The sequence below is a fragment of the Mirounga angustirostris genome, unplaced genomic scaffold (genome assembly GCF_029215605.1).
Source record: "Mirounga angustirostris isolate CCGP_5_RB_7025 unplaced genomic scaffold, mMirAng1.0.hap1 SCAF_4, whole genome shotgun sequence".
Lineage (NCBI taxonomy): Eukaryota > Metazoa > Chordata > Mammalia > Carnivora > Phocidae > Mirounga > Mirounga angustirostris.
The window spans coordinates 40,733,121-40,755,164 of NW_026991712.1; the positions used below are offsets into that span (position 1 = coordinate 40,733,121).

The following is a 22,044-nucleotide window of genomic DNA, read 5'->3' on the forward strand; positions in this document are numbered from 1 at the left end:
AAGAAGGCTTCAGTTTGCTAGAGATCAATACCAGAAGAAAGGCAAGAAGAATGAACACATGAGATAGTTTCATCATTATTCTTACTTACAGCTAAGGAAACTGAGGCACAAAGAACTTGTCCAAAGTCACATAGGTTGTAAATAGCAGATTAGGATGCAAACTTAGATCAACCCAACTGCATCTGTGTAGAGGGAAAGGAGAAGTTGCTTTCCACAGGATGAGCTAGAGCAGAACCTCAGTTGAGTAATCCAGGGCTTTCACCCCGGTATTCCCCAGTAGAGCCCTAATGGACTAAGAGATGAAAACCAGACTATGAGAATGTATGATTCCAGTTTTACCAGAATAATACTTTCAGATATTTTCTATAATTTTGTTTAGAGGAAGCAAGGTACAGTGAGTGCCCAGGTATAGCTAAGTTTCAGGTTGTCACCCAATGCTGATGGACAGGTGGTAGCTTCCAGGAACAATATGAGGAGGAGGCCAGGTTAGGCACAACAGGAAAGCATTCCATAATCTACTAGTCAAGTCTGCCATGGGCTCAGGGATGAGGAATGAGAGACTACGGTGGATTTGATGACCCAAGACAAGATATCTAACTCAGTGGTTCTCAACTCCAGCTTCAGAACGAGTCACCTGGGAGCTTTAAAAAGTGCTAGTACCCAGGCCCAAGGCCAGAAATTCTGATTAGTCCATCTGCGATGTGGCCCGAGCATCAATATTTTTTAAAAACTCAGTTATTCCAGGGGCACCTGGGTGACTCAGTCGTTGAGCACCTGCCTTCGGCTCAGGTCATGATCCCAGTGTCCTGGGATCGAGCCCCGCATCGGGCTCCCTGCTCAGCGGGAAGCCTGCTTCTCCCTCTTCCACTCCCCCTGCTTGTGTTCCTCTCTCACTGTGTCTCTCTCTGTCAAATAAATAAATAAAATCTTTAAAAAAAAAAAACAAAAACTCAGTTATTCCAAACAAACAGGATTTTAGAGGGGAGGGGGGATGGGTTAGCCTGGTGATGGGTATTAAGGAGGGTACTGCATGGAGCACTGGGTGTTATAGGAAAACAATGAATCATGGAACACTACATCAAAAACTAATGATGTATTGTATGGTGACTAACAACAATAAAAATTTTTTTTTTTTTTAAAGATTTTATTTATTTATTCATGAGAGACAGAGAGGGAGAGAGAGAGGAGCAGAGGGAGAAGCAGGCTTCCCGCGGAGCAGGGAGCCCGATGCGGGACTCGATCCCAGGACTCCAGGATCATGACCTGAGCCGAAGGCAGTCGCTTAACCAACTGAGCCACCCAGGCGCCCCAACAATAAAATTTAAAAAATAAAAAATAAAACAACAAAAAAAACCTCAGTTATTTCAGTGTGCAGTCAGGATCGATATCTACTAGTAGCAATAGGATCTTGGGCACATCACATTCCTCTTTGGGCTTATTGTCCTCATCTGTTTCAAAAAAGAAATAGTTATTTGTTAAAAGCTCTTACTGCCAGTATAAAAATATGAGCTTACAATTGGTGATATTTAATGTCCCTTCTAGGATTAAACACTTGCATGAGTCTTTTTCATGATGTAATCATTCTAAAATGAGTATTTCATTTAGGGTTCAGAATATATCATCATTAGTGTTTCTCTTAGTGTCGATGCTGGTGTTAAGGTTTGAGTCCCATCATAACCTACTCACCTTACATGGGAAAGAATTGCAACCTCCAAATGTAAACGATGCAAATCCTTCCCACTAGAAGAAGCATCTCAGAGCATGTGGCTCTCCATAAAGTACTGGCACCATCTTCCACTGCAAAGAGAAGCACTTACTAATAATATCAAGTAGAAATCAGAAAGTAGATTGAAAACAATACTAAGTCAATAGAGATATTGTACATTACTTAGGAGCCATTTAAGTTCTTATATTAAAGATTTTTTTAAAGATTTATTTATTTAAGGGGGGGCAGCAGAGGGAGAGAATCTTCAAGGAGATACCCCTCTGAGTGGGGAGCTCAACGTGGCACTCAATCTCACAACCCATGAGATCATGATCTGCGCCAAAACCAAGAGTCAGACGCTTAACTGACTGAGCCCCCTAGGCGCCACAAAGATTTTTAATTGACATCCACAAGATGTGTAGGGAAAATTATAAAAGATTTGCTCTCAAAGAATTTAATGCTTTTTTTTTTTACATTTTTTATTGAGGGATGGGAGATTAAACAAGATTTTTCCCCAGCAGATTGAGGCATATCATATTACAATCGTCTTCCCCCTCAACATCTGGTGCCTGGAAGGACCCAGCAACGCCTCCCAAGTCCCTTCTATCTGGCCTAGGTTTCCTTCCGCCGCTCACTATGCACTCAAGACTACTGGGGCTTCTCTGCACTCAGCTTTTATGGAAGAACATTGGATATTTAATCAAATTACCAGCTCTAGTGATAAACCCAGGGACTAAGAAGGAAGGGATTTTCATGACCCCACCTGCAAAGCATAGATGTGTACACTAATGAAGCTCAGCACCGCGTCCTCAGGGAAGGAGCCCCACACCTCTCATTGCTTTTGCTCCTGATGATCAGCAAGGTTGAGCCCTAAATAAGGTGAGGTTAGGAGCACAGACCTGGAGTCAGACTGCCTGGATTTGAATCCTGACCCTACCACTTGAGGGCACGTGATGTTCCACAGGTCACTTCTCTTACCTGAGCCTCTTCTCGCCCACCAGTGGAACAGAGATTGTAAGAACGCCTACTTCACAGAATTGGTGGGAGGAAACAAATGAAATAATCCATGGAAAGCATTTAGCACGATACCTGGCTCATAGTACCTACTTAGGAAGTGTGAATTCTCTGCTAAGTTCTGTCAATATAAAAGTGCATACCTTAAAGACAACTTCCTGCCACAATCCTAGATCGGTTTTCTCCTTTGGCATTCTTCCTGTTTTGCCTTAAACGTATTTCACCACCACTAAGCTTCATGTTATATGCAGACCCAAAATGAGCCATTTAAAGGGCACTTCAAATCTCAGGTGTATTTCACTTAAAGTGCCTGCCTGGCCTTGCTCCATGTGTGGCCAGTAGGCGCAGAGTCGCTGGTCATCACACAGGAGTAGAGTTGATAAAACGTGGGTTATTTCTTAAGGAACTATAATAATAATCAGTCTTTTACATGATGTGTCTGAGTCTGGTGAATACCAAACGTCAAAATACAGACATCTACAGGCAGAATCAGTACATTTAGGCTCTTCACAACCCAGTGAAATTCAACACAGGACACCCCACATTTGCTCATCTTTGGTTATAACGTGACCAAAATGGAAACTGCTCATCTTATGTGTCGGTATTTGCGCTAGAAACATATACTTCTCCCAGACAGAGAGTAAGGAAAGGATTTTGCCTAAACTTCCCCTTCTACAGTTTAAAAATTCTTACTGTAATTTCAGGTCAGCTGTTGAGTCATCCAGTCACATTCTGAGCCCAACTCCACCATCCCTGAGGCCTGAAGGACTCTTCACAGAGCTACAGCTAATTAGAGTGGAGAAGAATTGCCCTGAGGGCTTAGGGATTTAAAAAGACCCATTGTCAAAAATAAATAAATAAACTAACTAAAATAAAATAAAAATAAACAAAAAAAAGACCCATCATTCTGAGCCCTACCAGACTTGACGAAACTAATAAATTGAGAATCTGGCCCATAGGGGGCAGACCCGCACTGAGGACCGGATAAAATGTCTTTGTTGGGCTGTGGTCTGGGAACAGCACGCATAACACTGTTGTAAAACATCATCCGTTTCCATTTTCTGTCAGTCCGCCTCCTGTTGTTAACGACATCCTGCAGTGGTGGAATTCCGTGTTTCTTCTCCGGCCAAAAATAGAAACCCTCCGTAGTCTAAACCATATGTCTGTTTTTAGGAGAAAAGCAGAGGCACCAAGCACTAGATCCGGTTTACCAGGGACACGGAACAACCCTCTCCACGCGGAGGCCCTTGTCATCTGGAGCTTGTGGCCCCGCCTCTGGAAAAATCGCAACAATTTCAATAACTCCCTTCCAAAAATTGACTCCTCAAGTACTTCAGGGAATCTAAGTGGACCTAAAGCCATGAAAGGACTCCTCACCTCCTACAAAAGATGGGAAATCAGGGTGCCGGGCTTGGCAGAGGCAATTGGTGAAGCCACAGGGGTGAGTGAGTTTGTGCTGACAGGCTTTCTGAGACCGGGAAACCGTATCTCCATGACCTTCGAGCATGATTAGTCAGCACAAATATTCCCAGAATACAGTGATTGGGTTTTATTTTTAATTTTGTTTATTTAAAGGTGCAGAAAAACACAAAAGAAAAAAATCATTTCATAACTCTCCTTTTTTTGTGCATTGAAACACCACGATCTATAAAAAGGCAGAAGTCCTTCTACTATCCCAAGAGGCAAACACTGTTCATTTGGCGCCCATCCTTCGGGATGGGTGAATGAGACATTTACTGATTTTTTTTTTTTTTTCTTAACAAAGAAAAAGATGGAGTCCTGCCGGCTGCCTGGGCAACCTCAAGCCCAGCATCTGCAGAGGCCTCCGAGGGGCCAGCGATCTCCTCACAGGGCCTGCTGGCAAAGAAGAGCCAGCCGGGCCTCCATCCCCATGGGCTGTGCCTCACAGTTAGTCAGAAAATGAACGCTCAAAACATGATCACCAAAATTCTCATAGCATTTAAACTATTACATTGAGCAAATTACTATATGAACAGAAAAGTATAAGCCACATAAGATTACAGAATTTAATTACATACATACGATATGTAATACATATATGTAATGTGTAATATATATAGTGTATGTATATATGTGTATATTTTTACAGTGTATTATAAGCACTGTAGGCTCTATAAATTGTATGTATATATATACACATACATATGTATATATATATTTTTAAACAGGGCATTATAAGCAGTAGGTTCTACAGGGCTTGAAGAGCATCTTTAGCCCCGCGCTGTTCTACCTGGTTCTAGCTGCTGTTCTACCTGTTCTAGCTGCTGCCGCTGTTTTTAACCTACCATAAGAACTGCAGGCCAGGAGCTGCCAGTTTTAAGGGACAGGGCGCCTTTCAGTCCTGTCCCTGTATTCCTGTGCCTATATTTATTGCTATAATATCAAAATCTAAACCTGAGCCCTTGGTAAATGTTCCCCCTGGGCTTCCTGTCTTCCCATCCCTTAGCTGACCCTGTGCCCGAGGGTCCGCGTCCATCATCCAGCCCCACACATTAGCCTGGGTGCTCCACCATCACCCCACATCAGGTCTGTGTTCTTCCAGTCATCCCCAAATGCTACCTGTACCCCCTTTGCTGCCCCCTGGCCACGGACATAACCACAGAAACTACCACGACTATGCTCCTAAGGTGAGGGCCTTCCCTGTTCTCTCAGAGGTGAAGGACTGCAGCCTCCCTAGGGTCATGGTCACCAGCACAGGTTTTCAGCTCTGCTGGTGGCACCGGCCATGAAGGACTCTGCTGCATCGGGAGGGCATGAGAGGGTCTGCCAGGGAGCCCCAGAAGTGCAGAGTGAGCGTGGCAGGAAGCGTGTCACAGCACAGTTAGCTAAATCGTCACGTGCTGGCTCGTCCACTTAACCTCCCTGAGCAACAGCGACATACAGGAAGGACCTGTGACTGTCCTTGCTAGATACTCTAAATCCCAAGCTCTCTTCAGTGGTTAATGTCCTGAAGGTACATGTATTGTTCCCTGGTTATTATAACCTGTGTCTTTTCTGGACAGGGGCAGGGCTTTAGGACAGGTTGCAAGGAGAGAAGACAGCATCTTAAAATGAGAGCATCCGAATTGGAAAGAACGTCAGACAAGATCATTAATCCAGCCCCTTCATTTTATAGATTAAGTCAACAGGCTCAGAAAGTTGACATGCCTACAGACACACAGATAATGGTTTCAGGAACGTTTTTAGATGAGAGGAGTCTTGGAAAGACAGGCAGATGGGCCCCTAGGAAAGAGTATCTTCGATGCCCTACCCCTGCCTTTGGCCTAATCCTCTTAACTCTCACCTTGTCAGATCTGTGACCTGCCCAGGCCGGACCTCTCCAGATGGCCCCCTCTTTCCACCTCCCCTCCCTCAACCAAGACAAACCACTCCTGTCCACACTCTCATGGACTCCCCCACTGAAACCAGCTCCCCAGGTTGAAAAACAAGCTGATAAATAATCCCCCCCCCCACCCCAGCTGTTAAAAGCTGATAATGGTTCCTAGTGGTTCTGCACTCATGGATATTCTTTTTTTAACTTAATTTTTGAAAAGGCTCAATTCATATGGCTCAAAATTCAAACAATATAAAAATCCTCATTCCTCCACCTGCCTTTCATTGAACCAATCCCCATCCCAACTCCACAGGTAATCATTTTTATTAGTTTCTCGTATATCTTTTTAGAGTTTCTTTATACTCACATAAGCAGATACAGATATATATATTCACAGAGAATTCTTAAGAGTTCTCAGAACTGTAAGCCAAAGAAATCTTTTTAAAAAAAAAAAAATTTTTTTTATTTATTTGAGAGAGGGAGCACAAGAGGTGGTAGGGTCAGAGGGAGAAGCAGACTCCCCACTGAGCAGGGAGCCCAATGCTGGACTTGACCCCGGGACTCCAGGATCATGACCTGAGCCAAAGACAGTCGCTTAACCAACTGAGCCACCCAGGCACCCAAGAAATCTTGACAGTAGAACTCAGGCACTCTAAAAATCTCATTGGGCAACAGGTCTTTCCCAGAGCCCCTTTTGGCAATGACTTGTAAGGGGCTGGTTTCTTGTAGTCTGAGTTCCCTGCTCTAATGAAAATTAATTCCAATGGGACTCTGTAACAAGAACCGCAACCCACTGCCTCATTTTCAAGTCTGAAAGGATGAAGGGGTGGGGTTGGAGAAGCTCTGAGACCCCTTTCTTCATGTCTTGATTCATTTGTTAAACATTCCTATGGGCCAGGCACTGAACCAGGCTCTGGGGACACAGACATAGTCCCTGCCTTCATGGCAAAAGGAAGACAACATAGACCAAGGTTATCATTTATATTATTGCAACTGCAACTGACAGCAAATCCAACCCAAACAGGTCTATGTTTAAAAAGAGAATTGACTGCACAAACAATGAATCATGGAACACTATATCAAAAACTAATGATGTAATGTATGGTGATTAACATAACAATAAAAAATTTTTAAAAAGAGAATTGAGGGTGCCTGGGTGGCTCAGTCAGTCGAGCGTCTGCCTTCAGCTCAGGTCAAGATCCCAGGGTCCTGGGATGGAGTCTGGAATCGGGCAGCTCCCCCTGCTTGTGCATGCCCCCCCCATCAAATAATAAATAAAGTCTTTAAATAAATAAAAAATAAAAAGAGAATTGACTGGCTCCTATAACTGCAGCCTGCAAGGATAGAGTTGGCTTTAGGAACAGCTTGATTCAAAGCTTAAATGCTGTCACTAGGAACCATCTCTTCCTTTGCTCCCTCTTGGTTCAATTTTCAGGCAAGTCATGGTGACCCAGGCAGCCTACAGTTCATATCATCACCAGCTTAGGCCATTAGAAGTGAATCAATGATCCCAAAAACTCAAACAAATAGTCACAGATTGAGTGCCCTTAGCCCTGATTGGCTTATTTAGACCACCTGCCCATTCCTGAGCCAATCACTGAAGCCAAGGGGGATGGACTCTAGTGATTAGTGTAGACTAGGTCACATGCTCCTCCAGGATAGGGGTCAACTTTACCCACAGCACATAGGTTGAGAGTGAAGGAGGGGTTGTACCCCAAAATAAAACATAGGTACAGTAGCTATACATACAAAATAGGCTCCTAGGCCACAAAAATAGGGACTATCCGCCCCATCCATGTAATTACAAGTAAGGAGAATATTTCAAAGGGGAACTACAAGGGGCCATCAGTCACCTGCCCCAGGGGGAGGCAGCGGGGACGTGCTCCCTAAGGAAGGAGCAGGCATCAGCCAAGTGGAGGTTGTGGGTTCATAATCCTAGAAGGGAAAACTCACGGGAAGGCCCAGAGACAGGAGAGAACCAGCCCTTTGGAGGAACTTAAAGATCTGCAGTGTGACTGGAGCTCAGAGAGCAGGCCTGAGGAATGGCGGAGACCAAGGGAGTGTTGAGTATCACCTGCCACAGTAGCTGGGGACCCAGCGCTAGGTGAGGACAAGGATCAAATCTGACCAGGTCCCTTCCCTGCTTAAAACACAGAGTCCCAGTTTCAACATGGCCTTCAGAGCCCTGTCCACTCTCCAGCCTCCTGTCTCTCCCACCCTTGGCTTGTCCCTGCACGGCTGGTGCCACACCCCCCACTCAGATGAGCATTCGGAGGGGAATGGGTCCATGTGCTGACACCAGCCAAAGACCTGTCCTCGGCCCCTGCTGTGGGGGCAGCACCTGGCCTCCCCGTACTCGCCACAGCTGTCTCTCCACTGGACACCCACCTTGTGAGCTGAGGCCAGGACAGAGGCTTTCACAGGGTCTGGGGTCAAGAACAAACATGGGGGCTGAGCAGTGACCTCTCAGGGCAAGGAGCGCACAGCAGGGGGCCACAGGCTCAAAAAGGATGGTTCCCGGGCTCTGAAAGCTGCTGAGAGCTGATCCAGACTCCAGCTTTGAACCCCTTGAGAAATTTTTCGTTAACTTCTTTCGGGAGGGAGCCATAGAAAATGCAACTTCTTCAGGGTCACATGTACGGGAAGGTGGAGAAAATAAGACAAGGGAGGGTCAGGATTACATTTAATGCCTAATACCTCTTACCTTAAGTTCTGGGCAGAATTTTGTCCCTACTTCCTCTCCGGCTTTTGACCTTTCTGACTTATGTCTAAGCTGCCCAGTTTATATATGTTTTTTTTTTTTAAAGATTTTATTTATTTGAGAGAGAGAGACACAGCGAGAGAGGGGAACACAAGCAGGGGGAGTGGGAGAGGGAGAAGCAGGCTCCTGGCCGAGCAGGGAGGCCGATGCGGGGCTCGATCCCAGGACCCTGGAATCATGACCTGAGCCGAAGGCAGACGCTTAACGACTGAGCCACCCAGGCGCCCCTATATATGTGTTTTTAATTGTAAGTTGCCTCCATTACTTTCTGGAAGTAGTTTGGTTTTTTTTTAAGATTTTATTTATTTATTTGACAGAGAGAGAGGGAACACAAGCAGGGGGAGCGGGAGAGGGAGAAGCAGGCTTCCCGCTGAGCAGGGAGCCTGATTCGGGGCTCGATCGCAGGACCCTGGGACCGTGACCTGAGCCGAAGGCAGACGCTTAATGACTGAGCCACCCAGGCACCCCTGGAAGTAGATTAATAAATAAATGAAAGAAGAATATTGGGAAAGTGTTGTTTTTTTTAATTCCACAGAGTCACCATAGGTTTCAAGTAATTTGCTAGATTAACTCCGGGCCCTCCCATGTTTGAAAGCATTTCCTTAACGTATGTCTAGGCCGTCAAAGTGGTGGGCGGCCAGCTTCCCCTGTTCGGTCCGTCGCTCACCCCTGCACAGCACACAGTTTCTTCCTGCCGGCCGGACAAGTCTAGCTGCAGCTGTAAGCGCCCATCTATGTTTAGCTAACACACCCGCCAGGCTCACGCCAATCATCTCTTGTATGCAAGGAGACCAAAAACGTGCATAAAGCCTCAAGGGGCCCCAATGTCCTGAATGCGGCTTATGTACCATAATTGCCAACTGCATTTTCTCATTCGTCAGCTAGAAAATTGTGTTTCTCCGGATCTGCTCTTAGAATCTGACCTTACAGATCAACCCCTCCAACCCCTGGGGGCAGAATCTTTGGCTACAACTCCAGACTCCCCCAGGCGCACAAACAGCGACTCCTTCAGTCTTGTCCAATTTACTAAATCTCAATTTTCTATTTCTTGACATTAGAACCACGTGAAGGCAGCACGATTCTTGTTGGCGGACACTACGGCTGTCAGAGAACGAGGGAAGTCTTCTCCACTGAAGGGAAGATTCGTGTGGGGTCCAGCCCCTGGCGATGCTGGGAGCCACTCAACTGGGACACCTACCCTATCCCCCAGCACCCGTCTGCCCACTTTCCCCTTTTCTCCAGAGTATCTCCAAGCACATTAGGGAGATGGCCACCAGCTCTTTCAAGAAGGAATTGAACATATGCACAGGGATCTGTTTTCTCCACCTTCCCGTACATGTGACCCTGAAGAAGTTGCATTTTCTATGGCTCCCTCCCGAAATTGTGTGTGAATCCCTGTGCATATGTTCCTAAAAGGCTGACAGACTAAACCAAGCCTTCCCCTCTTCCCCCCAGACACTGGAGCTGAGCAGAGAGGGGGCAAAAAGAATTGGCTCTGGGCCTTTCATCTGGCCTCCTTCCCAGAGCAGGTGCTCCTCACTGCCAGTCGGCCGGCGATTCCAGGCACCTGCTAAGACTTTTCCCACCCGAGAAATTTTTCCCCTCAGGGCGAGGAACCCTGAGGGAGGCGAGGAGGAGAAGCACCTGCAGCCGCGCGGCCCATGTGTGGTGGTAACAGGTGGTGGTAACAGGATGGTGCAGGCGTCAGCTCAGCTCGGGGTTTGTTGGGAATGCGGACTCGCAGCCGCCACCCCAGGCCTGCTGGGTCAGAATCTATCCTGCAGATCCCTGGGCAATGCAAATGTTTGGGAAGCACTGATTTCCCGGCAACTCCAAGACTGATTAAATCAGAGGTGAGTCTCTAGTTCATTTCTTTCCCTCTCCCGCACGACACCTGAGAATAATAAACATTAGGTATGAAGGTCTTGATGCAAAGAAAGAAAACACACTTTTTCCTACTTCATTCTGGTAACAATCGCGGGAGCTTGGTGATGCTCTGTCCATTTTAGAGACGAACGAACGGTCTAGGTTTAAGGAAGTGAGACCACTTTGCTCAAGGCTACGGACTCCAAGAGCTGGGATTTCACCCCAGGCTGAAACCTGCCTCTTGAGGCAGGAATTCTTTGCTTTGGGGGCTGCATCTAGAACAAAGCCCCAAGCCAAAAACATCCCCTCTGTAAATCCAGGCTGGAACCCACTTCAGGAATCTGGGCTGAGGCTCCTGGGGCTTGCCTGCAGGGGTGGAGGGAATGGGAGGGGCCCAGCAGGGCAGGGCTTTGAGCTGCTCCCATGAAATAACTGGGCACAAAGTCCCAGTACCCAGGCCCTGTCCAGGCCTGTCCTCAGCCACAAGCTCCTTCGGAACAAAACAGAGCCCTTTGGGCCTCGGTCTGACTCAGCAGCTTCAGACGCAGGTTGGGGACACATTACCCTAGATCTCATTGCTGTTCCTGTGAGCTCACTTCTCCCCTGGATGCTGCCTTGCCTGAGGCATCACAGGGTTACAGACCCCCACAGAGAGACTTCTCTCCAGAAATGCCATTTAGAGCCCCTGTCTCTGAATCTCGAGCTAGTGTCCCTCCTCCATGTAATGTGCCCAACTGCCCCAGGCAAAATTAAAGGCCCTAGGCTCCCACACGATGCAGCACAGACGGTTCTGCAAACTTGAATCGGGCATATATTATGTGCCCAGTAACCACGCCAGATGCTTTTGCATACTTCATCTCCTTTTATCCTTAACGTATTGAGACAGGTACTGCTCCTCCCATTTCACAGCTGTGAAAATGAGGCTAGTGGGTTGCGGAGCTAGGATTTACACCTGGGTCCTAACTCCAGATCCAGGACTTAACCACCTAAGAGCTGCATCTTTTGTAGATCTAGTTGTAGAATTTAGCATATTATTTGAGAATTATTTAATTGCAATTGTGCATGCCTTTTCCACTAGACCATACACATCCAGCGGTCCCCATCTTATTCATTCTTGTATCTCAATGCTTAGAGTGCCCAGTACATAATCTATGCTGAACTAGATTATTCAGCAAACTTTTACCAAGCAAAATACTATGTGTCAGACCTGGTGTTAAGAACAAGAGCTACAAAGATGAAAAACAGGTAACAAAGAAAACAAAACAAACAAACAAAAAAACCCAGCATTAAACATACTGGCATTGCAGTAGAATTAGGGACTTGGAAAGATGGAAGGATTAACAAAGTATGGTGGAGACACGAGGAAGGAGCCCAGGAGTCGGCCTGGAGAAAGGGGTTGTTGTGTCCACCAGAGCTCATGCAGAACCTGAGATTGGACACAAGAAAGAAATTCACTACAATGGCTACGACCTTTCAGGGATGAAAGAGCAGAAGCTGAAGCATGAGGGTTTGAAAGAGGCCCCGTTTTGCAAGAGTTTTAGCGGAATAATAAATAGCACTCTGGAGGGAGTGGGCTTTCGAAGAGTCCCCCATAAATTGAATTCCTCTCGCCCCAAACCACAGACCTCTCCCTTCCCAGAGCAAAGCCCACCCCAGTCAACAAACATTGGAAAACAGTCCCATATGCATCTTTCTGCAGGACAGGAAGAGGAAGATACCTGGCTGAAAGTGCTGGTTTTTTCTCCGAAGTCAACAAATAGCCCACCCCAGCCCCAGGGGAGCAGAGGGAGGAGCTTTTTCCTCTATACTCTTCCCTCTGGGGAGTCTGAAATTCCCTCCAGTCTAAAGAAACAGAAGACCTTGGGAATAACTGCCCCCCACCCCAGCCCACCCCAGCCCCACAGCGCTCAGAGTGGCTGCCACAGGAAGTGCTACAGAGGGGGGTGCCTGAGGCTGAACGGGTGGGCACGTAGCCTGGGGCCACACACAAGGTCTCGATGCTGTGCAGTGGGGGAGGGCTTTCTTCCTGAAGGTGATGGGGAGCCATTGAAGACTGGTGAGCAGGATGGTGATAGCACCAGGAAGGCCACTCTGGGAGCTGTGGGGGTGAAGAGGATGGGAGGGTAACCTGCAAGGGGTCACCCCAGAACTCTGCCTGGGCAGCAAGGATGGAAAAAAAGGAATCAAGAGGTGTTTGGGAGGTGGCACATTGAGCCAGATGATTAAGTGGGTGTGACAGACAAAAGGAAGGAGGGAGTCAAGTTTCACTCCAGGGTTCTGGCCAGCAGCTCGCTGGGTGATGGTATTGTTCTGGAGGCTGAGAGGAGGGAGAGAGGTTGGCAGGGGAGGAAGAGCTCACTGTGGGGACATGTTGGGCTTGCAATCTTGGATATCAGAAGATGCCCAGGAGGTATGGATATCAGGAGGGAAAGCTAGCTTGGAGGGAGAGACCAGGAGTCAGCCAACTAGGAGAAGGCACATTTCCCAGACAACAGGAGCCTGGTGTGGAAAATAGCATGACAGTGAGTCACCCAGGATGATCTTTCTCTGCCTGGATCTCCTCCTGCTCCTAGGAAACTCCAGCGCCTCTCACACACATCCCAGGGAAATCCCCTGGGCAGGGGTGGGGGGGGTACCTTACATGAACTTACTTCATGAACTAGACCTCTGCTGCCACATGGTATCCATGGCTTCCCCCTCCCCGTTCTGCTCACTGTGGGCCCCCTGGGCTCAGCCATGCCTGGGGCCCTCCAACAGCCATGACACCAGCCCTGACCCACTGGGGCCAGTACCCGCCAGCAAGGGCACTCATGTCTGCATTGAAAAGAGCAAATGTGCAACAAGCAAATGAGGCATGACCTAGATGAGAAGTGGTTTCTCTGAAAACCAACAGAACCCAGCTATACCCTACTCCCTTAGCAGGCCAAGCCTGCCTAGGTCGGGGCTAACTCACAGGGCCCACACTGCTGCCAACACCAAGACCACCACCACCATCACTAGGAATGTCCCTAGCATCTCCGCACCCTGACCCCAGTCCAAGCCTGCCTGCCTTCCTGCCCCAGGATTAGCATCTTTCTACAATGACTGATGTTGGAACCATCAATCTGCTTCAGGGGAGAAAAAAAAAACCTAACCCCATCCGTGTGGTGCAATCTGAAGGCATAGCCCATGTAGGCAAGAATCAGTACCCAGAGTCTGGATCGTTCACCCTTAAATAATATCATCTCTGGGTCCACCATTAGCAAATTCTGTTGGCACTATCCTCAAAATCCATGCAAATTCTAACCACTTACCACCTCCGTTGTTCCCAGCCCAGCCCCAGCCACCATTATATCTTGCCTGGATTAGCGCAACAGCCTCCTAACTAGTCTTCCTGTTTCTGCCCTTTAGCCTATTCTTATTAACACAGCAGCCTGAGTGAACCTTTAAAATCCGCCAGACCATGTCACTCCTCTGCTCAAAACCCTGCCCTGTCCTCCCACCTCACAATTAAACCCAAGTCTTTACAAAGCCCTGTGCTATCAGCCTTAACACAATCACCCCCCACATACACACATACCCCCCCCCACACACACACACCCCTCATGATGCTCTGACCTTATCTCTAGGCTGCTGTTCCTCATTCACTCGGCTCCCTTCAGTCCTCAAGCAAAGGACCTTTTCTGTCCTCTCAGGACCTTTGCACTTGCTGCCCCCTCCACCTGGAGTACTTGCCCCTACACACGGCCGCACATCACCCTTCAGTCTCAGCACACCATCTCAGTGATTATGCCTCCTCAAATGTCAACAGCCTCACACACTTCCTATCCCTTCACCCTGCGTAATTTTTCTCCTTAGCACTTCTCACAACGTATCTTCCTGATTTTGCTGTTTCTGCCTGTCTCCATGAAGACAGGATTTTGTCTTTTTTCTTCCCTGCTGACCCCCACCTCCCAGTGCCAGAATGCTTGTTAATGTTGTTGGATTAACTCTGCTCAATCGGTTGATCTGCGATGGAGGGAATATGAAACAACAGCCATGTTCTTCCCCAGGAGACATCTGGTCCACTCGTAAACAGACCCGAGCGGATCCCAAGCAGCGGGCCCCCAGACATGCCCAAACATGCCTGAGAACTGGGCGACTTAGCTCAGTTCAAACCAGAGAGTCCAGCCGGGACATAGGGAGGAGTCGGAACCCCGAGTATGAAAGAGATCCCCGGGTGTTAGAGGATTTTTTTTTTCCTTCCGGGCCCATTCTTGGTCACACTGCTTTGAAGACTGAAGAGGTAGGCCAGAGGAAGAGTGGTGGGCAGCAAAGCAAAGTTTATTGAGCGATAGTAAAAAGCTCCCAAAGAGTGGGGGGACCCGAGAGGGTTGCCACCAGAGTTTCTAAGTCTAGGGGGTTTTATGAGCTTGTTAGTGGGCTGTTTTAATCTGATTAACCCTCCCTGCACCTGTCACCCCATCAGGTTTTTGTCATCTATCACATGGGAAAGGGTGGAGGGCTCCTTCCAGGGTGGTGTAAAATCCTTTCAAGGGTGGTTTCTCAGGGCAGGGGGGCCCCTTGTCCCTGCCTGCCTTTCTTCCAACTCTCCTTCATCATGGGATATGGACCCTGAGAAGAGCAGTGGGGCTGAGGAGCGCTGGGAGAACCCAACGTTCTCAAGATGCTGTCAAGTGACAAAAATAAAACAATTGGTAAGGAGCTTGATGTGCTTTGTTCAAGGGAAAACAATCCCCGGATTGGGGAACTCAGTACCTCTCGAGCAGCAGAGCACTCTCCGGAGGGAGTGTGCGTTATACCAGCTTTAGAGGCAAGAACTGGGGGCGTGGCTGGCTGGAAGGTCAGGGCTTTCCTTAGAAGGCCAGCAGGTCCTGTTTTCTAGGGAAAGGTAAGCGAAAGCTGAGTTTGCATGTTGCATTTCCCTGACAGTGAGGCGTTTCCGTAAGTTCAGCTGATGTAGACTTGTGATGTGGCCCAGGCCATGGGGGCAGCCTCCATTTCCTGGAATGGACGAATTGCCCGTATCAAGGCCCAGAGGAAAAGGAGCTGGCACAGGAGACCGTGAAGGGGCGACCAGAGAAAGGGTGGTGCCCAGGAAGCCGAGAGCGGAGGGAGAATTTCTGAGGAGGGAGGGAGGGGCTGATAGTGAGTCCTGCCCCAGGGAAGCCACCAAGGAGAGGCCCGAAAAAGCCTTGTCAGTGGGCACCTTGGCCCAGTTTCCAGGAAATAGTAAGAGCAGGAGCCAGATAGGAAAGGGGGGAAGTCTGAGGGGAGTGAGGAAGTGGAGAAAGGGAGGGTAGGCAACTTATCCACAAACTGGGCTGCAGAAGGATCTCTATAGGACAGTAGAGTGAGATAAACCAGGGCTTTTTCAGTTTGGAAGAGAGCCTCATATTTCTATTCAGGGAGGAAGAAGCCAAGGAAGACAAAGAGATTGAAGGTACAAGAAATGGAGGGGCTACTCAAAGGAAGATGAGAAGTATAACTGCCCGTAGCTGGTTCAGCCTCGGCTCAGTGAGGAGACCCCTCCTCCCTGGAGATGGGAGCAGAAGGAAAAGCTGGATTGAAAACGAAGCTTGCAGGTGGTGGGGGCAGAGGGGGGAATGGAGGAGACCATACCTGAGGACCCCTTTTCTAAAAGATAGGAAGCAGCGGGGCGCCTGGATGGCTCAGTCAGTCAAATGTTCAACTCTTGATTTTGGCGCAGGTCATGATCTCAGGGTTGTGAGATCAAGCCCCGCGTTGGGCTCCACACTCAGCTAGAAGTCTGCTTCAGATTCTCTCTCTCCCTCTGCCCCTACCAACTACCCCCAACCTCTCAAATAAAATCTTTAAAAAAATAAAAGAGAAGAAGCAGGGTCATTCCTAGGATGGGGGTGCGGGGAAGGGAGGGCTTAAGGGAGTCATTAGGGTTTGAAATCTCCGCAAAGGGAATTGGGAGAAGGAACTGACAAAGTCCATGGCAGAGGCTTTGCAAGCAGTGTGCGGAGGCAGCTGCCGTTGGCCATCATGAGTCTGGACTGTGTAGTGTCTGTAGGAGCAGGCTCTGCAGACAGAGGCAGGGGCTGGGTTCGTCAGGGAGGGAGGGAGCTGGGAGTGTGGGCAAGAGAAAGGCTGGACACCATGTGGCCCTGGGGAGTAAGTTGAGGATGCTAAATGCAGAGTCAGGGAACTCAAGATCCTAATGAGGTCCCAGAATAGAATTGGTGGGAGGGAGGAGAGAGCTCAAAGGGTAAGAGGTTGTGGTCAGAGGACACCGAACCCTTCCCTGAGGTGGACCGACAAGCTCCATGCTGTGGCCATGAGGATGGGAGGCTGGAGGGAGGTCACGACTGTTGGCATGGGAAGGTCACAGAGTGGGTCAGGGGTGCTGAGGACTCCCCAGATGATGCAAGCGCTAAATTCCTCAGAGCTTGTGAAGAAGAACCAAGCTGTAGGTGGAGGGCACAACAGACTGGCAGAGAAGGGCACAGAAGAGACGGAAAGTTGCTGCCAAATACCCACCTGCCCCTTCTTCCTCTGCAATAAGGAATTTGATTTTTTAGCTGGAACCACTGTCACCCAGGCTTTTTAAACACATTGCCCAGCCTAGCTGGCAGCTCGGGTGGCCATGTGACTGCTCTCTGGTACTTCTGGAAGCCTTCTTGTCTCCTTCCATCTATGGCCGACCTGAAGGTCCCATGTAATGACTAAAGCTTGAGCTGCATCTTGGGCCATGAGGATGAGGGTCACAACCTAGCAATGGCAGAGAAGTGAGCAGAAGGAAGCCTGGGTGCCTGAGGATCTCACAAAGCCAACTCACTTGCCTGGACTGTCTACCTCTGAGACTTCTTGGACTTAAAAAATAAAAATCTTGTGTGGTTGAGACTCTGTTACTTTAGGTTTTCTGTCAGTAGAGGAACTAAGCCTCAATATTACAGATGGTGTAGGAGGATGGCACAGATTTCAAAGGAGGGTGAGCACGTATTTACCTATAAACAGCAAGAAGAAGCTACAAGAATGTCAACAGTGGCTTCTAGGCCTAAGGTAAACTGGAGGTGTAAGAACAAACAGCCTCCACTCACAAGGGCTCTAGGCAGTTGTGGGGGAGGGTGTCAGTACCGGAAGTGTTTCTAAAAAGTCAAACCTGAAAGCCTTGAGAGGGGAGAGCTCAGCAGCGAGAAGATGTCCTGGGAGCCTGCGGGTCTGAGCATCCTGTGCTGGACCATGGGAGGGGTCCGTATTCAGGTCAGAGGTTAACAGTGAGAGTCAAGGGTCTCACATTTTTCAATCGAGTTTAGCCAATGTCCTGCTGAACTTGTGAGGTTTGGGGAGGCAACGGTTCCCTGCAGCAGCTGCCTCCTAATGGGGGGGCGTGGGGGCAGGAAGCCAGCCTGAGTTTGGGAGGGCAGGGCACGGAGGCTGCAGGCAGGGCCAGCCCAGCCTTGGGGGTGCGGTGGGAAGAGGAGCCCCCCTCAGGCCCCAGCAGAGAGGTCCTGAGGGTGGGCCATCATCTTCTCAGGCTCATTTCCCACTTTGTCTTCTTGAGTATTTTAATTGCGTGTTTCCAACCTAATTTCCATATTAACTTCAGAGGACTCTACATCTCTATTTTTGGAGGGCAGACTGATAAACAATTGAAAGTGTAAATCCTGGGCAAGTGTGTGGGTCTTTAAGAGGACCATTTAATAGGCAGCAGCCTGCCAGGACTCGAAAGGAAGCCAGTGCAAAACTAGACAGAGGGAACCACGCGGGAATGGTGGCAGGATAGGGATTTGGGACGGTTATTATAAAGGAGCAGTTCTGGGCTCAAAGACTGATGAGAGACTCACCCCTTTCTAAGTGAAATGCAGGAGCTACGCATGTATACGGGAGCAGCGTTCCTAATGAGAACTTTGCAAGAAGCTGGGCAGATGCAGAGTCACCTTGGCCAGGTTTACAAGGGCCAACCCAGAGCCAAGTCCAGAAGCTGGTTATAGGAACTTAGCACTGGGTTAGATGGGTTAACAATCAAGAATTCTTGCTGTTGGGCGCCTGGGTGGCTCAGTTGGTTAAGTGACTGCCTTCGGCTCAGGTCATGATCCTGGAGTCCCGGGATCGAGTCCCGCATCGGGCTCCCTGCTCGGCAGGGAGTCTGCTTCTCCCTCTGACCCTCCTCCCTCTCATGCTCTCTGTCTCTCATTCTCTCTCTCAAATAAATAAATAAAATCTTTAAAAAAAAAAAAAGAATTCTTGCTGTTGACACACACTCTTGAGCTGAAGAGTTGCCCGCCCCCCACCCTGCCCCACCCAGCCCCACCCGGGGCGAAACTTGGGCCAAGGGCTTGGAGTGGGTGGGGCTGGACTTGGCAGTGAGATCATGGTCTCCAGCTGTGGGCAGGGGAGGCTAACAAAGGCCTGACAAATCCTGCAGAGGCCTGCAGCCAGGGCCACTGTCCTGAAACTTCTGTTCTTCTTCCCTATATTAACCCCAAGTGGAGGAATTTAGCCATGCTGTCAGAAACAGCTACTCAAGTCATGGGTGTGGCGCCAGCCAGGAGTGAACAGCCTTGATCTTGTAGACCTTGGACTCTGGAGATAGGTTCTCGTTAGAATCACCTGGTGTGCTATAACCAAAACCAAAAAAAGCCTGATGCTCAGGCCACACCCCAAATCAATAAAATTAGAATCTCCAGGGGCAGGAACCAGGCACCAGTAGATTATAAAGCTCTCCAGATGTTTCCCATGTGCAACCAAAGTTAGAACCTGAGGTTGAACTGTGGCCAGCCACTTAGCAGCTTGAGTGACTCTGGGCAATTTCCGGAAACCGTGCTTCAGTTTTCTCCTGTGTGAAATGCAGATCCGGCTAGCACTACCTTATAGGGTTCAATGCCTGGCCTGTAGTAACTCTTCACTGAGTGCCGGTTGGTAGTAGTAGTAGTCAGGATTCAGCTTGTAAACCCAAACCTGAAAAGTCATGGTTAGCCTTTTGGCTGTTTTGGGATTTGTCAAATCTCACCCTCTTAAATAGTGACATGGTTTGTGGAGGTGGGCATGGGTCAGGTTCTACGGTGCTGATGGATGACATAGGCTGGTATTTCTAAATAGGATAGGATGGGAGACAAACCAAGCCTCACATAGGCTGGTCATTATGTCTTAAAATGAGAAACTGCCTTTCCAGGAAATTATCTACTCCTCACTATTTAATTCTTTGTTGGGGGGTGAGAGGGTAGCAGTTTTATTGAGGCATAATTCACATACCACATAATTCACCCATTTACAGTGTACAACTCGATGGCTTTTAGTACATTCACAGAGCCGCATATTCTCATTTTTGTTGTTTTGTTCTCCTAAACCATTTTCCAGGCCATGTCTGGTGGTTCTTGGTCTGGTCTATTAATCTAGCACTGGCTCATCCCAAACTTCAACACGCCTGGTATGGATGGTCCCTCAAATGGGACTAGTTGAGCATAATATGTTCAAAATACTATTTTCAAGTTCCCGTTAAGAGGGATAATCTACTGGTGCCTGGTTCCTGTTCAGATACCAGCAGCATGGGCTTCAGCAAGCAAAGCCATCCCCTTGGCAGCCGGCCCCAGGGAGGAGACAAACAGGAGAGTCTAGACTGGCGAGAGTCTTCTCTAGAAAGAGGTGGGTGTGGAGTGCTCGGATCGGTTGGGAACTAGCAACACAGGCAGTGAGAGAATTCACCCATGGCAGAACAAAAGAGATAGATGTTTACCGAATCCATGGCCAGGGAGCTGCGGGCAGGACAGCAAAGGAGAGATTGTGCGCCATGACGTGGTACTGAGGGGTCATAGTGAGGGAGTATGGGGATGTATGGAATTTTCCCTATTTTGGTAATCTTAGGATTACCAGTTATAAGTAGCCTGTTGGTTAGTTAGGGCCTATGGTTATTTAGAAGTCGGTTGCTCAGTGAGCCTGTTTGCATTCAGCTCAGTGGTCACTGTGGTCCCTTTTGCCTTGCTCTGGATTCTGTTGCTCAAGCCTGTTACCTAAGAGTGGCCTCTACGATGGGGAGGCAGGGAGCGAGAGCCTGAGCCTCTCCTGTCTCCTATCTCACTGAGGTTGGCTAAGAGGGCCTTTCCCTGTTCCACCATTAGTAGTAGGTCAGGTTCTAGCATTTTCTAGCATAAAGCACATAGGTGTTAGCCCTCCCAGAGTTCCCAGGAGGAAACAGTCAGTGAAGCTGCACCATCCTGGAAGGTGACAGAGGTGGAGACGGTTGGGTTTCAGTGGCAAGACCCTCCATTCAGGACTGAGACCCAAATTCTCCCCAACTATCCATGGGAATATCCCTGCTTCCTTTTGTTTCTAAAATTAGAGATAATATTGCTCTGAGCACAGTCTGTGCGCCCAAATTCAATGATTTTAGCCAATTCCTTTTTCTACCGTCATCTTAGGTAGTTTTCGAAAGGGTGTTTGCGCACGGATTTGTACAAACACATATGCACACTGACTAAGGTTTTCTGCTTTGTAACCTCCAGACAACTCTTCGGTCTCCCTGCCATGACCACTTTCCGGAGTCCTGGCTGGGGGAAGGACAATCACAAAGAAGCATGGGTAGTCAAGGAGGAGACTTCTGATTAGTCAGATGACGCCAAAAGTCTCTGCTACAGAAGGTCAAACTTGCTTTCAACCAGTGCTTCCCTAACTTCTCTAAAGAAGCCCCTGTTTAAAAATGCAAATTCCAGCACCCATCCCCAATGCCCTGAAACAAAATTTCCAGGAGAGGTCAGGAAAGATGTAACTTCAACAAGTGCCCTCACTTGATTCTTATCATAGGAAAGCGTTCTCCTTCTTCCTATCCATCTATCTATCTGTCTGTCTATCTATTTATCTATTTATTTTCTTTTTAAGTAGGCTCCACGCCCAGCGAGGAGCCCAACTCTGGGCTCAAACTCACAACACTGAGATCAAGACCTGAGCTGAGATCAAGAGTCAGTTAACGGACTGAGCCATCCAGGCGCCCCTCTTTTTCTTTTTTTAAATGCAGATGCCTCCTCACTAGAGATTACAGTTCAACAGGATGGGTGTGGCAGGGCCAGGTCTAGACTGCTGTTTTTGAACACAGCGGGTCTGACGTGCAGTCTATTGAGAATCATTGCTTACTCTCAGGCATACCTGACCCTATTTTCACCAATTTGATCATTAGCTCCTCAACAGCTAAGTTTCAACTAGGCTTTGTAATGATGATTTCAATCAAGTTTTCTCTCTTCTAGATAAGACATAACTTACTTTTCTTCATCACCATTGTTTAAAAACAAGCACAAACAAAACTGCTCTATTAAACTGCACAATGCAGTAGGTGAGGCACTTTACGTACACGCCCTCATTTGTCCTCTCAACAGCCCTTGGAGGTTGGTTCTATGGGTAGCCCCACTTTACAGATGTGAAAACTGA

The 22,044-nt window shown here is 48.3% G+C and overlaps 1 long non-coding RNA gene across 1 annotated transcript in view; it reads right to left on the bottom strand.

Moving 5' to 3' along the window:
* Positions 1 to 1,067: 1,067 nt before the first annotated feature.
* LOC123858874 (uncharacterized) overlaps positions 1,068 to 22,044 on the bottom strand; it is a 49,583-nt gene continuing 28,606 nt past the window's right edge. Inside the window, exons 2-3 of the long non-coding RNA XR_006794261.3 lie at positions 1,687 to 1,797; positions 1,068 to 1,448 (exon numbers count right to left, since the gene is read on the bottom strand). This is a non-coding gene — a long non-coding RNA (uncharacterized LOC123858874). The remainder of the gene's footprint in view (positions 1,449 to 1,686; positions 1,798 to 22,044) is intronic.